Raw genomic sequence first — 13573 nt, forward strand, 5'->3', positions numbered from 1 at the left:
CAGGCAGCTGGGCCTCTGGTTCCTCCTATGCTTTTGGAAACCCTCTCACCTGGATTTACTCAAGAGGTCATTCCCCTACTTGGACCACAGGCCAGTCTTTTCTTCATCTATTTTCTTCTTGCCCCTCTTAAATATTTTCCTACAAATTGCTGCTCCCTTACTTGTATTCTTCATTAGTTGGGAAAGGTCTGTAATTTGACATCCTGTTAGGAACTTCCTCTGTTAATGAAATTTCTGACAGATGTGTTGTCGAAATTCTTCCTTTCTTTAGTAGCTTTTTGCTGCATTTCTAGAATTGATTACAGTATTAGAAAAATTACATTAAAATGTTTTGTTCATCATTGTAATAAAATACAATCATTACAGTGTCATTTTGTTACAGTGATTTTTCCTTAACTTCCAAAGGTATTTCTAGGATTAATTAGGGGTTTTAATTGTACATGAGATTTATAGAAGAGCACAATCTTGCCTCTATTACATACTTTTTCTTTTGGATAATTTAAGTTATTATTTTTCAAAGCTATTAATAGCCAGTATCTAAATATTTACACTAGATTTTTCTTTTAAAAATATTGCCCTAGAAATATATTTTAAGAGAAAAAAACTGCTTATATGAGGAAAAGGGGATTTGGAGAAGATGCATAATGGGTCTTCGACAATTCTGAGCACTCAGTGTTCCCGCCTAGCAAACGCCGTGGGTTCAGGAAAATACAGCGCCTTCAGAACGCGTCTGGGTTGGGACCAATCCAGCGGCCCCAGCTCTACGCGGCGGAACCTGCTGAGCCGCGACGCCGCGCTGCGCTCACTCGCCCACAGAACTGCTGAATCCGCCCAACTTCCACTTCCAAAATGCCTGGGGTCCTTCCCACTGGGATCTAAGGACCCCGGCACCAGTAGTTCCCAAGTTCTAACGACAGACGAGCGCCCTTTCAAATTCAACATCGTTTAACAGACCCCCAATAACACCATCCAAACAGACTGGTAGCTGTGATTTAGGATCAAAAACTCCAATTGATTCTATTATATTTTATTAATGACAGCATTTACATATATCTGAATTTATGCTGTACGTCAAGTTTATAGGCACTGGTTGCCGCACAGATGGCTCAAGGAAAACCCTAGGTACCCAAGGTCGGAAGCCCAAGGCCGTGCAGCTGCTGCTGTGCACGTAGAGACTGTAGGTCCTGCTTTCTACCCCAAACGTTCAGGGCATCCCCATCCCCAGGGCCGGCTGGGCGCTCTTCCTGCAAGCCGCCGGGGCATCGCAGTGCATCTGTTGCCCCCTATCGGCTGTGAGAATAATAACCCGAACCCGGCTAGAATCGACTGGCTGAGGCCTCTTGAATAAGAGAATGTTCCAGTCGCGAGAGGACTCTGAGTGCTAACTGCCTCTTCTGAATGCACTTGTTCGTAACTGAAGTAGAGAACGTTGGATCAGAAAGAATCTGACACTGTCTCAGGGGGGAGAGGACTAATACACCCAAGGTTCAGTGTCTATTTTCCATCCTCCTGTTCAGCAACCCACCTCGTCCTCACGCGAAGCGCTTGCTCTCCACCAGGAAGGGTCTGATCATCTGAGCACAGCGTGGCGCTTTCCCAAGCCCTGGAAGCAGCCGCTCCCCCACCCGGCCCAGCCCAGCCCAGCCCAGCCCAGCCCAGCCCACGCAGCGTCCAGCGGTAACCTCTGCTCAGAGGTGACAAAGGCTCCCCTCGCAGAGTCCGGCCCCAGCAGCTTATCCAGAAATAGCCAGACATTGCTACTTCTTCGGTTTCTTTACTAGAAATGCGAATATGCTTCAGAAAAGTAAAATACATGCTGGGACAGAAGCTCTCGGCTATTCCCCTACCATCGATGCTGGTACATAAGAAAATTTCTCCTAGGACCGAACATTAAAAAATTGCCTCCTCTTGAGCATTGCCAAGACTGCCAGCAAGATGGGAACACCGTGTGCATGTGTGCATGTTTACACTCGGGCATTTCTAATTTAATTTTCATTATTTTCTCCCACTTCATTACCACTCCTTCCCCATACACACAATCTTGGCAGTATCCTAACTTGTTCCTTCTTGCCTATATTTGCCTTGGAGCTTTGGAGAAGAAGGTAAGCGGCAGAAGAGCGAAGGTGACTGGAAGAAGGGAGAGCTGGGAAGAGGTAGAATCGGTTTCCAGGGCAGACTGCTTAAGCAGGAATAGTGAGTCCCCGGGTAGGCAAAGGAAATGCCCCCTCAGTGCAAGTGTAGGCACCCCCAGTCTGCCGGTGGCAGCTACAGATCCGGGATCCACTGGGTCCCCTCCGAGGCTCCCGCCAGTCCGCGCCTGTTCCTCCCGTACTGCCACCGATCTAGGCAAAGGGAAGCTCCACTAGCTCTGCTTTCCCTCCCAGCCCGCAGTAGCAGCAATCGCTGGCCAAGCCCCGCTCCCCGGCGGCCTCAGGTGCCCAAGTAGCGCGTTCTGAGCGGGAGCGGAAAGCCAGGCTGGCCAAGCCCCCCCCCCCTCCCCGGTCCAGCCTGCGAGGCTCGGTCACATGGCCAGGGCCCCCGGGTCGGGGGCTCAGGGTTCCCGCAAGCTGAGGGCGCGGCGCGCAAGGGCGCCGGTGGGCGGGGGTGGCTCCCGGCGGAAGGCGCGGCTCAGCCACGATCTCGGCCGCCGCCGGGTCTTGGGCGGAAGCGAGGGCTCCGGGGGAGGGGCTGCCGCGCCCCGCGAGGCCCTCAGCTCCCGGCCGAGAGCCGCCCGCGCGTGCAGCACTGCCAGCCTGGACTAGCTCTAGCAGGTTCAACCCGCGCCCTGCCCACTGGGGCCGATGCCGGAGCCCACGCACGTCTTCCTGGCTGTGGTCTGCCACTTGCGCACACTAAGCCCGCTCACATCTACGAGGCCCGCTGCCCTGGCGTCCGCCACCTCTGAGGCTCCAGCGGACAGACCCAACCTCCCTGCAAGCCGTGACTTCCCGGATGGGGCCAGGCTTTTCTTCCAGGACAATCAGAGCTCCTCCCCTCGCAGCGATCTTTCTAGGAGGCCCCACTCCAGAGATTCCGAGGCGATTTCCTCCCCTCCAGTGCTAAACTAGTGACTCGTCTCACTAAAAACACCCGGGAGAACCACAAGCTGAGTATTTGGCGCCGTACCACCAGCGCCGGGGAGCGGGAGCGGGGTGGAGGGGCACACGCTTCAATGTGCGTGGATTGTTTTGATCAGCGGGTTAATGAGACATAGAAGTTCACTCTCTATTTTTTGATAGCTTGATTTTCAAGCTTTTTAAAAGTTACGTTCTGTTGTCTGCTTGGTCAGCAATACGAAAAATAGAATAGTGCGTGTGTGTGTGTGTGTGTGTGTGTGTGTGTGTGTGTGTGTTTCAAAATCAATCGTAATGACAGTGACTCAGAATTTCACGCATCTTGTGAGATAAAATGGAGATGCGCACCCAGGTGAGAGTCGTCCTATGACATAGTGGCTTGCTGGATCAGGCTAACCGACTCCTGCCCTTCCTCACTCACCTTCCCCATTCTGATGAGTTTTATAATTTAATTATTTTTTAATTGTCATGAGGCTCACAGTCTAAGAGTAAGCATAGGGCAAAGACTGAGCCCTGAATTTAAACAGTTCTCTCGAATCAGCTTTACCTTTCTTGGGAAAGTAATTCTTGCAGAAATTAGAGAATTTCAGATTTGAAAACAAAAAATTGGCTTTAAAAAAACTTTTAATTATTTATTCAGCTGATAGTAATGGACCATGTACCTTGCACCAAACATGCACTCTACCTATTCTGGTCTACACAAAATTAATAATATATAACATCTGTTGAATGCTTGGGATGTGACAGGCATTTTACTTGTTACTTTAAAAGCATTATATATTTTACCCTTCCAGGTTCAATGTGAGGTAGACAATTTTATTGTTAATCCTGCTTTACATAAGAGAAAAATGAGTGTTGGAGATTTGGAATAATTTAGATTATTCAGTTAAGTAGCAGGACGGGGATTAAACCTAGACAATCTGATATCCAGTCCTCCCTTATCACTACATTATATCTGCCAGTCAGATCTGGGCATTTATAGTTCAAAAACTACTTCAGGTGGGCCTGGGATTTAGCTCAGTGTTTCCACCACCTGCCTCTCAAGTGCAAGATCCCAAGTTTGATCCCCAGTACCAAAAAAAAACAAAAAAACTACAGGTAAATGTAATGCAAAGTAAAACTTGAGGAGCATTGATATAATCACACTTCCTCATTTTCCTGATCAGAAAAAATATCAAAATATATATTCAAAGGAAATAAAATCACATCAAAGAGATAGCTGCTGTTCCCTGTTTATCGCAGCATTATTCACAATACCCAGTATAGGGAATCATCCAAGGTGTTGGTCAGCAGATAAGTAGGTAAGGAAAATGTAGCATACATTTACAACAGAATATTAGTGGGCCATATAAAAGAATTAAATCTTGTCATTTGTAGCAACATTGGTGGAACTGGACATCATTATGTTAAGTGAAAAAAGCCAGACACAGAAAGAAATACCACACATTGTCACCCATTTGTGAAAACTAAAAAGTCTCATAGAACAAAATGGAATAACAGTCTCCAGAGATGAGGAAGTAAAGAGGGTAAGAGATGGAAAAAAGTTAAGAAAGGAGCAGAAAAAGGAAAATACAGTTAGGAAGAATTAGTTCTGATTTTCAAAGGCACAGTAGGGTAACTATTGGTTATACTGCTCTAAGATATATTTCAAAATAACTGTAAGAGTATGAAAGTTCCCAACACAGAGATGATTAACATTTGAGGAGCTGGAAATGCTTATTATCCCTGTTTGATCATTTCACATTGTATACATGTACGAATTATTGTACACTTCCAAAAGATATACAAATATTATGTCTCAATTTTAAAATTACAATAAAAAAGACAACAACTCCAAATAAGTGATTTGTCCAAAGATACAGTGCAAATGAGACTTGACAGCCGCTCCCTGGTTCCTTGGCATTGTCCTCTTTACTACATCCAAACTACACTGTCTAGGTCCAAAAGGAGTCAAAGCATATAAATAAGTCAGCGATTATAGTAAATGTATGATCAAATCTTGAGTATCCTTAGCTTCCTCTTCTAGTTGCTTCCCTCCTGGATATTTGGCTATCAAATCTCTCTCCCAGAAGGAAAGAGAAACCAGGTAAAACTCAATTATTTCCTTTCTGCTAGTGTTAACTGTTTAAGAACTCTAGTATTAAAAGGTGGGGGGGGGGGGTGTGCAGAGAGGTTTGATGGCAGAAACAATTTCCTAAAATAAGATCTTTAGATGATCCCTAGATTTCGGTTTTCTAGGCCACCAATATCCCATGGCTGTAGTGAGGGCTTGACAGGGCTCCACGGATGCTCCTCATCCGGCCCTGCACTCCTCTGCTCTTCTCCTTCCTGCCAAGCTGGTGCCTGTCACATTGTTGATATTTGAGAAGTAGGAAAAAGAAAAAGGAAATAAATGAAAGGAATGTGATGATTTATTCTAGAATGGTTTCTCCTTTTGTTTTGGAAAATAGAAGAGGTACAGTACTGGGAAGGAAATAAGTATGCCACTGTTCCTCCATCTTCAGCCTTAAGGACAGAGCATGGGTAATCATATGTTGGAATTAAAGAAATAGATATAGCCTGCTTATAACAGTGCAATCTCTACTTTTCACTCCTTTTTAAAACTTACTCAAACATAAGGATGTTGAGAGTGTGCAAAAACCTTAGGGACTACTGCCTTTTCTCAACAACTCTCACCAGTTCTTGTGCTTAAAATCATTTGCTGTTTCCCCACCAACTCTTCCGGATACAATTTGACTCATTAATAAGATGGAAAAAATATCCATGATATTATCCCTAACTACTTCTAATCACCCACAACACTGTCTCCCTGAAACTTAAGAGAGATACACAAGCTATAGTCCTCTGAACATACAACACTGTCCCATCATTGTGTTTTTGCCCTATACCATCCTCCACCTAGAATTTCTTTCCTACCTGTCTTGCTGGTAAATGCCCAAGCATTGCCCACAAGCCCTGCTCAGACAACACCACACCAGTGAATTCTTTCCTCAGGGTCTTAGTTACTTTTCTCTTTGCTGAGACAAAATACTCAACAACCAAAGTTAAAGGAGAGGTTTATTTAGCTCACGGTATGTAGAGGTTTCAGTCCATAGTTGGTTGGCCCTAAGGCAGGGTGGCATGCAAAGGGGCATGGGAGAAATATGGTGGGCAGAAAGCAAGAAGATAGCAAAGCAGCCAAGTAGTGGGGAAGCCAGCAACAAGCAGTGACCCTCTTTCTGTCTGATATCTTATCCAGGCTACCCACTTGTAGGGTGGTTGGCACTCACATGCAGGGTGAGTCAGCCTTAATCCTAGCATCCCACCTTGAATCAATCCCCAAATCACATTCTTGATTCCAGCATCACACACCCTAGATGGAGCCACTTCCACAAAGCCCCACCTCTGACCGTGTCTGCATGAGGCTTTGGGGGGACATCTAGACACAAGCCGTAACACCCAGCCTCTACAATATCCCTGGACATCGCTTGTGTTAGAGGCTATTTCTATTCCTTACTTAGTCCTATTATGATTTTTATTCTCTGTAATGATTTTCTTCCATACCCTTCTCTTTTGTTAGACTACAGTTCCTTGGGACCCTGAATATATAAACTTTGTTTAGTGCATATAAAAAGTAGGAAGCATAGGATAAGCTTATTTTTAAATAGAATACTCATTACATTTTAAGATAATATAATCAGTACATTGCTGTACATTGCAGAATATCTCAAAAGTATGAAAAGAGAAGAAAAATGTATTTATTATACTTTTTCACACTATCCCATTTTATATTTAGAGGCATGTAAACTTAAAAGTTTTCTGGAGGTTGGAGAAAAACATCAGATATATTATTTGAAAATACAACTAAACACTGTTTAAATATGAATATATCCTATTTCCACGTTTTCAGAAAGATAGCCTGTGGCCCTGGCATCCTTCCCTATAAGTTTGTTGTGTTATTCTAAACTGAGCAGCCAGTTTAAATATCCATTTGTACAGGGCCTTCCAGTTCTAGCACACTGCTACTCCAGCTTCTTCTGTCTCTTTTTGGGGGGCTCTTATCAGCTTCAGTCATTTTGTCACACCCCTCTGCTTTCATTCTCTCAGCATGTATTAATGTTTTTGGCTAAATTATAATTACTTACATGATTTTGATATTTATTAGGGAAGTCAGTCGCCAAACTTTTCCTGCTGGTGACATAACAAGTTACTGAGGAATAGAGATAAGTAATGGAGCAGGTATGATTTCCAAATCAACTAGTGGAACATTCATTCATTTATTCAACAAATATTTTTTCACCCATCCATTATGTTAGGCAATGGCTTTCTAGATGTGTAGAGGAGTGCTGTTTTGTCCAAGTTGTACTCACAGAATTTTCTACTACCACAAGATTTATGAGTGGGCAATGCATCCTATGTCACCTGTGATCACACTACAAGGGTTTGCCACAGCCAGCCAGGTGAGGTTCAGGTTTTGCATGGATAAATTTTCTGTGTCAGGTTACTCTTTAGTGAATAAGGAAATTTGTGTGTGGTTATGCAAAATTCAGAAACAATTGAAAATATTTAACATTTTAAAATATTTAACAGTACCTCTGGAGCACAAATATATACACCATACGCCACTTGCCTGAAAAATTGTCTCATATCAACAAATTGATCTCTTATGATAAGAAAGCTACATCTCTAGATGAGTTCACTTAGCATTTAACATAATACTGAGACTATATTATATAGTCATTTGTTTAAATACATTAATAGTGTTCACATATTGCAGATAATTAGCCTGGGAAATGGTATGTACAGTATCATTTTTTTACAGTATCATTTTAACATCATTAAATTATACCTTGAATATCACTAGGAAAGAAGCGTACAACTTTAGATTCTTTGGTTCTGAGGAAAGTAATGTGTAATATAGCAAGCTATGAAGAATTAATGAAGTATGTATTTCAGAGAAGAGATTATATTCACCAATAAAAACATTTTGGGAAATATTGTCTCAAGAAACATTTCTTAGATTACATATTTGAGAAATAAGGGTTATAAAAATCGCATTTTTCAGAAATACAGTTTTGGATTATTTTTTCTCAGTGACACTCAGGTTATGTTTCAGTTTACAAAGCAATAAAAACATCCCCTCAATTATCTGAGTAATTTGGGCCCTCAAATAAACTTTGTTTAAATTACCTCATAGTTACCACCATGATAATTATGTCAGCTTAAAGTAGGAAAGATAACAAGACATACTGGCACTATTTGGACCCAGATATTTTGGATTCAGATCCTGATTTCCCCATTATCTATCATCTCTTCGTTTCTCTTGTTGGCTCCTTTGTGGGACAGGTTTATTTCTGTTTCCCTGCCTACTCTTGGGTGGGATTGTGAATTCAACAAGGTTATAGATATGAGAAGGCACTGTGAACTACACAGCATTTCAAATGTATGTTCCTGATATAGGCCACAAAATTTTCAATCAAGAGAAATATTCCTTGAAATGTAATAGAAGAAATATCCAAACTGATTCTTGGAATCATTCACAGAATATAATTTTCTGAATTAGATACCAACAAAGCATTTTCTCAAATATTTGTCCATTTGATTTTGCTTTACACTACATCAGTAAAGTGAGTTCTGATACTGCCACAGCTACCAGTCTTTGCTCTGACCCTAAACTAGTGAAGAAAGCACCTATGCAGTGACAAAAAGTATCACTGATGTTTATTGCCATTTTACATAATGTATTTTAATGTGCATCTACATAACTTTTGTTAATTTAGTTTCCTGTATTTATTATTAGCATTTATGCTTTACCCTTCAAAAAAATTTATGGAGAAAATAGAAAGATGCAGGTCAAAGGGTACAAAGTTATAGTTATGTAGGATGGATAAATCTAGAGATCTAATGTATGGTATGAGGGTAATAATTATAGTTAATATATTGTATTATATACTGTAAATTTGCTAAGGAAGCAGATTTTAGGTACATTAACCACATGCACATGAGCACACACAAAAGTAATTAGATGATGAGATGATGGTTTGCTTGACTGTAGGAATCCTTCACTCTGTGTGTGTATGTGTATGTGTGCAGATAAAACCATGCTGTATACCCTAAATATATACAATAAGAAAACTTATAAATTCTGTTGCCATTTATCTAAACTTTTGGGGAGGGCAGTTTCTGGCAACTTCTGTCTTTTTTAGTTTTTGTGGAAACCAGGGGAGAAAACTAAGGAACAAAAAAGTTTTCTTTTCCTAGATTGTCACATGTGATTATGAAATTTTTTTCTAAACAAAATTTATAAATTCATAATTCTAACCTGGTGCTATTCAAGCTGGAAATGAAAGATATATATATATATTTATGTACCTTTAATTTATATATTTATGAGTTAATTCATGTGTATACCTTTAATTTATATATACATATATATGTATATATGAATTAAGCGACAAGAGGCATCATAACTTAAAACAACACTCATTTCTTCCAGTTAAGTTTTCTAAAATAAGGCATCTCTGCTTCATTTCCCACCTCTACTTTCCCCTATCATCTTTGTGATTAATGATCAAAATGAAAGTCCTTTTCATAATAGCTGCATTAACATTGCTCCCCTTTTCCTCCTACCTAACTACTGTAGTGACCACAGGGAAAATTATTGAAAAATGAAATTATTTTAATAACTAAATTTTTCTCTGTTATTGTCGACATTTATTTTGGGTTAAGAAAAAGAAGAATGTAAGCACTATAGCCCCAAATGAATTACATAAGAATTACATGTAAAATTCACTTCCTTACTTCTTAAACCCTGTGAAGTCATGCTTACCCTGAGTGAGTTACTGAATGGCGCTCCTTTATAGCAAGTGAAGAACCCAGGTTTGAGATGATTCTGGAAGCCACTGCAGTGGTGGGGAGGACAGTAAGTGGCAGCTCCTGTCTCTTCACAAATAAGAAGCGATGTTCTCTGGGGGTTTCCCTGGAAAGGCTGAGAAATGACTAATGCATAGTGACTGGTTGCAAAGGTGTGCAGGGGTTTATAATACGAGTATCTGTGTGGGCATGTTAAAGAGATTCTTTAGTGGCTTATGTTCAAGAACACTCAAAAACACCCACTAAAATTACTGATGCCTCTTCAGTTTCATGATTATATTTTCCTGATTAGCTTGGTAAGTTAAACTGTCCTTACATGGACAGAATAAAAGATAGGTACATGTCCATACAAGAGTATTATAGATGACAAAAGGAGAGGCCTTGAGATATACTGTGTCAGTTGGTGGATTTCATGCAGAGAATCAATTTGAGGATCACAGGAAATGAAGAATGAGGAGTAGGAAAACCCTCCCAGCATCTGCACAGCTCCGGTTCATGGTCTTCCTTGAAGAAGAGAGGGCCTGATTTCATGCCTTTTCCTAGTTCAATCCTCAATGCCATCTGGGAGATGGGTTTGTCAGCAAGAGTTCTGTTACCCACCATGTTGGTGTGGAATTCAACAGTGTGACCAAAACCTGGAAAAGATGGGCTTGGTTATGTGACTGCTTGGAACCGTGCATCTCTTGCCTCAGTGCTGTTGCATCAGACTTCTCTTCTGGCTCTGGCTGTATAAATCTGCATGATGTACCTTTTAGTATATATATTTTAGTACATATATTTCAAAGGATATACAAAATTTATACTTGGTTGGTGCAATGGAGCATGCCTGTAATCTCAGCATTTGGCAGGCAGAAGCAGGAGTGTCACTGTGTGAGGCCAGCCTGGGCTGAGTGAATTCAAGGCCAGTGGGAAATACATAGTGAGACCTTGTCTCAAAAAAAGATTTTTTTTTTTTAAGTTTACATTTTACTGGCTCTGTATAAAAGTTCTAGATCCAAGCTCTGAATAACCAGCTGCTCTACTTTTATAGAATTTCCCTATAGCATATGAATTAATAATTAGAAAATTTAATAATAGTAAAATTTTTCTGAGCAATTAAAAAAATTAGTTAATGATAGTCAATATTTTTTCTTGTGATGAGTTCATTTAACAACAAATTCCTGAGCACCACCTTGCACCAGGCACTAGTCTAGGCCCTGAAAGTATTGAAGTGAACAAAACTGACCATAGAGGGAAAAGCTATGTTGAGTTAGGTGGTTACAGATGCTGTGGACAACAATAATGCAGGGAAGAGCGATGGGGTGGGGCTTATGATTTGTTGAAGAAGGCTCTCTGTTACAGCTTGTATCTAGATGCACCCCCAAAGACTTATGCGGTCATAAGTAGGGACTTTCGAAGGGAGCTGGATTAGGATGTGTGAATGTGGATGAAGGATGTAATATTGGGATTAAGAGTGTGGATAATGTAACCCCCACCTTGGGTATGGGTGCCACTAATCCGTAGGTTTGTGCCCTCTCTGGAATATAAAGGGACAGAAAGAAGGCAGGCTTGCCCCTTGTTGCTTGCTGCTGCTGCTTGCTACTCGCTACTCGCTGCCTTCCTGAGGAACAAAAAGATGAGTTGTGACTACTTGAGTTGGGAAAGACTATATGAGGAGCAAGTTTGGAGTGTAAAATAAAAGAATTTTAAGTTTAAAATACTCCAAGATATACTGGTTAAGGAATTGGATACACAAACCTGGTGTTCAGGGGAAAAGTCTGAGCTGGAGCTATGCATTTAGGAGTTTATTTAAAGCCCTGTAAGTAACTGCAAAGTTCCTATTTAAAACACTTATCGTCAGTATAGTAATGGATCTAACTAATCAAGGTACTGGAGTATGGTTATAAAGGGTCAAGTGTTAATCTTGTAGAAACAAGACTGTGTGTGTAACTGAGGATCACAGAATGAAGCCAGTGTAGTAGGGTGGAAAAGGCACCACGAGGTATGGAGAACAGCACTTTATAACCCAAATGAAAAAGTTTTGACATTTTATCAAGCAGTGTAGTGGGCCAGTGTACAGCAGTCAGAAATTAATGCCAAAGGATCATAGAGAAGAACAGAGGTAGAACAATATTTCAAAATAACTAGAAGAATCCAGAGATCCCCAACATACAGAAATATAAATGGAACTTACTCTGATTTGATCTTTATACATTGTATGCTTGTGCCAAATTACCAAATTTTACCCCATACTTATACACAAATATGTCAATTAAAATGTTAAAAATAATGATGGAGAAATTTTTGCCAAATGGGGGAGAAAAAAGACGTAAAGGAAGATTAACTCCAAAGACTGAGCCCAAAATACAAATAAAAAGGGCTGAGGTTGTAGATCAACACTCCCTGGGTTCAATCTCCAGTACAGGGAAAAAAAAAGAATTTTAAATGTGTCAAATATACTCAAACACTACTTCAGTGTTGGCATGTTTGTTTGTTTTTTTACATAAATAGGATCATGTATCATATCAACATATTATCCTTTGCCATGTTGTTTCACTTAACAATGTATGTTAGGACTTTCATAATTGTTTATGTAGATCTACTTCACTTTCTAATGGCTTTTATACACTAACTAGTGTATACTAATTATTAATTGTATATAGTGTACACTTTGTACATATTGTATATAGTGTATACTAATTACTAATACATTAATTAGTACAATGTTATTGAATCTCAAACTGATTTTTAGTAGTTACAAAAATATGCTAATAACTCTCATTGCCTCCAATTTGGGATATTTATTTCTATCATTGTTGCGTTAATCTCTTTCTCAAAGCAGATAATTATTAACTCAGAGTTTCAGATGTACAGGATAATTTGGAGATCATTTAAACCCATATTCTCATTTTATAGCTTTGAGAGCTCAGGCATAAAATAAAAGGACCTATGACTGTTTATAATTATAAGGGGAAGGATAATCATTTCTTAAGGAAGTTCCAGTCCTGGGTTAAATATAAGGTGAATAGATCAAGTGAGGCAGGTCCCAGCTTGGAGACATGAAGCTGCCCACCCCATACTGTTATAAAATTCAAACACATTCTCCTTGCTAACAGGCACTAATGACTATAATAAATTAAGGAGAGTTTAGTTAGGCAATAAAAAATTACAGTTGACACAGGGTGTAAACTTGATAGGCTAATTAACGTATTGACCAATGGATCTTTCCAGGTTAAAAACCTTGGTCCAAATTCACCCATAATATAAAGTTTTTTATATGTACAAGGAATAAAACATAATCAGTCTTCAAATAACTGTTGTACAGAGCACAATATTAGAAAAACAGAGAGACTGAGAATAAACCCAAGTTTTGTCACACTTCCTCTAAGAGTGAGGATACTTTGACTTACCTCATCATATTATGAAGATTAACAAGATTATGCCCATAAGTAGTCTAAGATTTCTGGATTTAAAAACTGCAGTTGAGTGCCAATAACATTTTCTTTATGTCTGGTCTGTGTGCTTCATTTTGTAATGAGATATGACTATAAAGTAAAGACATTAATCTTTTTATGTATCTTTTTAATTTTTTATTTTAATGTAATACAAGTAGATATTAATAAATAAAATATAAAAGCACTTCTATGAAAAATAAAATCTCGTAACAA

The 13573-nt window shown here is 40.0% G+C and overlaps 1 long non-coding RNA gene across 1 annotated transcript in view; it reads right to left on the reverse strand.

Moving 5' to 3' along the window:
• Positions 1 to 1664: 1664 nt before the first annotated feature.
• Positions 1665 to 13573, reverse strand: part of LOC110350806 (uncharacterized) — a 29800-nt gene continuing 17891 nt past the window's right edge. Inside the window, exons 2-3 of the long non-coding RNA XR_002397693.2 lie at positions 13316 to 13450; positions 1665 to 10561 (exon numbers count right to left, since the gene is read on the reverse strand). This is a non-coding gene — a long non-coding RNA (uncharacterized LOC110350806). The remainder of the gene's footprint in view (positions 10562 to 13315; positions 13451 to 13573) is intronic.

Source organism: Heterocephalus glaber, unplaced genomic scaffold (assembly GCF_053883595.1).
Source record: "Heterocephalus glaber isolate CG9 unplaced genomic scaffold, H.glaber_assembly_v1.0 deba00000122, whole genome shotgun sequence".
NCBI classification, from domain to species: domain Eukaryota; kingdom Metazoa; phylum Chordata; class Mammalia; order Rodentia; family Bathyergidae; genus Heterocephalus; species Heterocephalus glaber.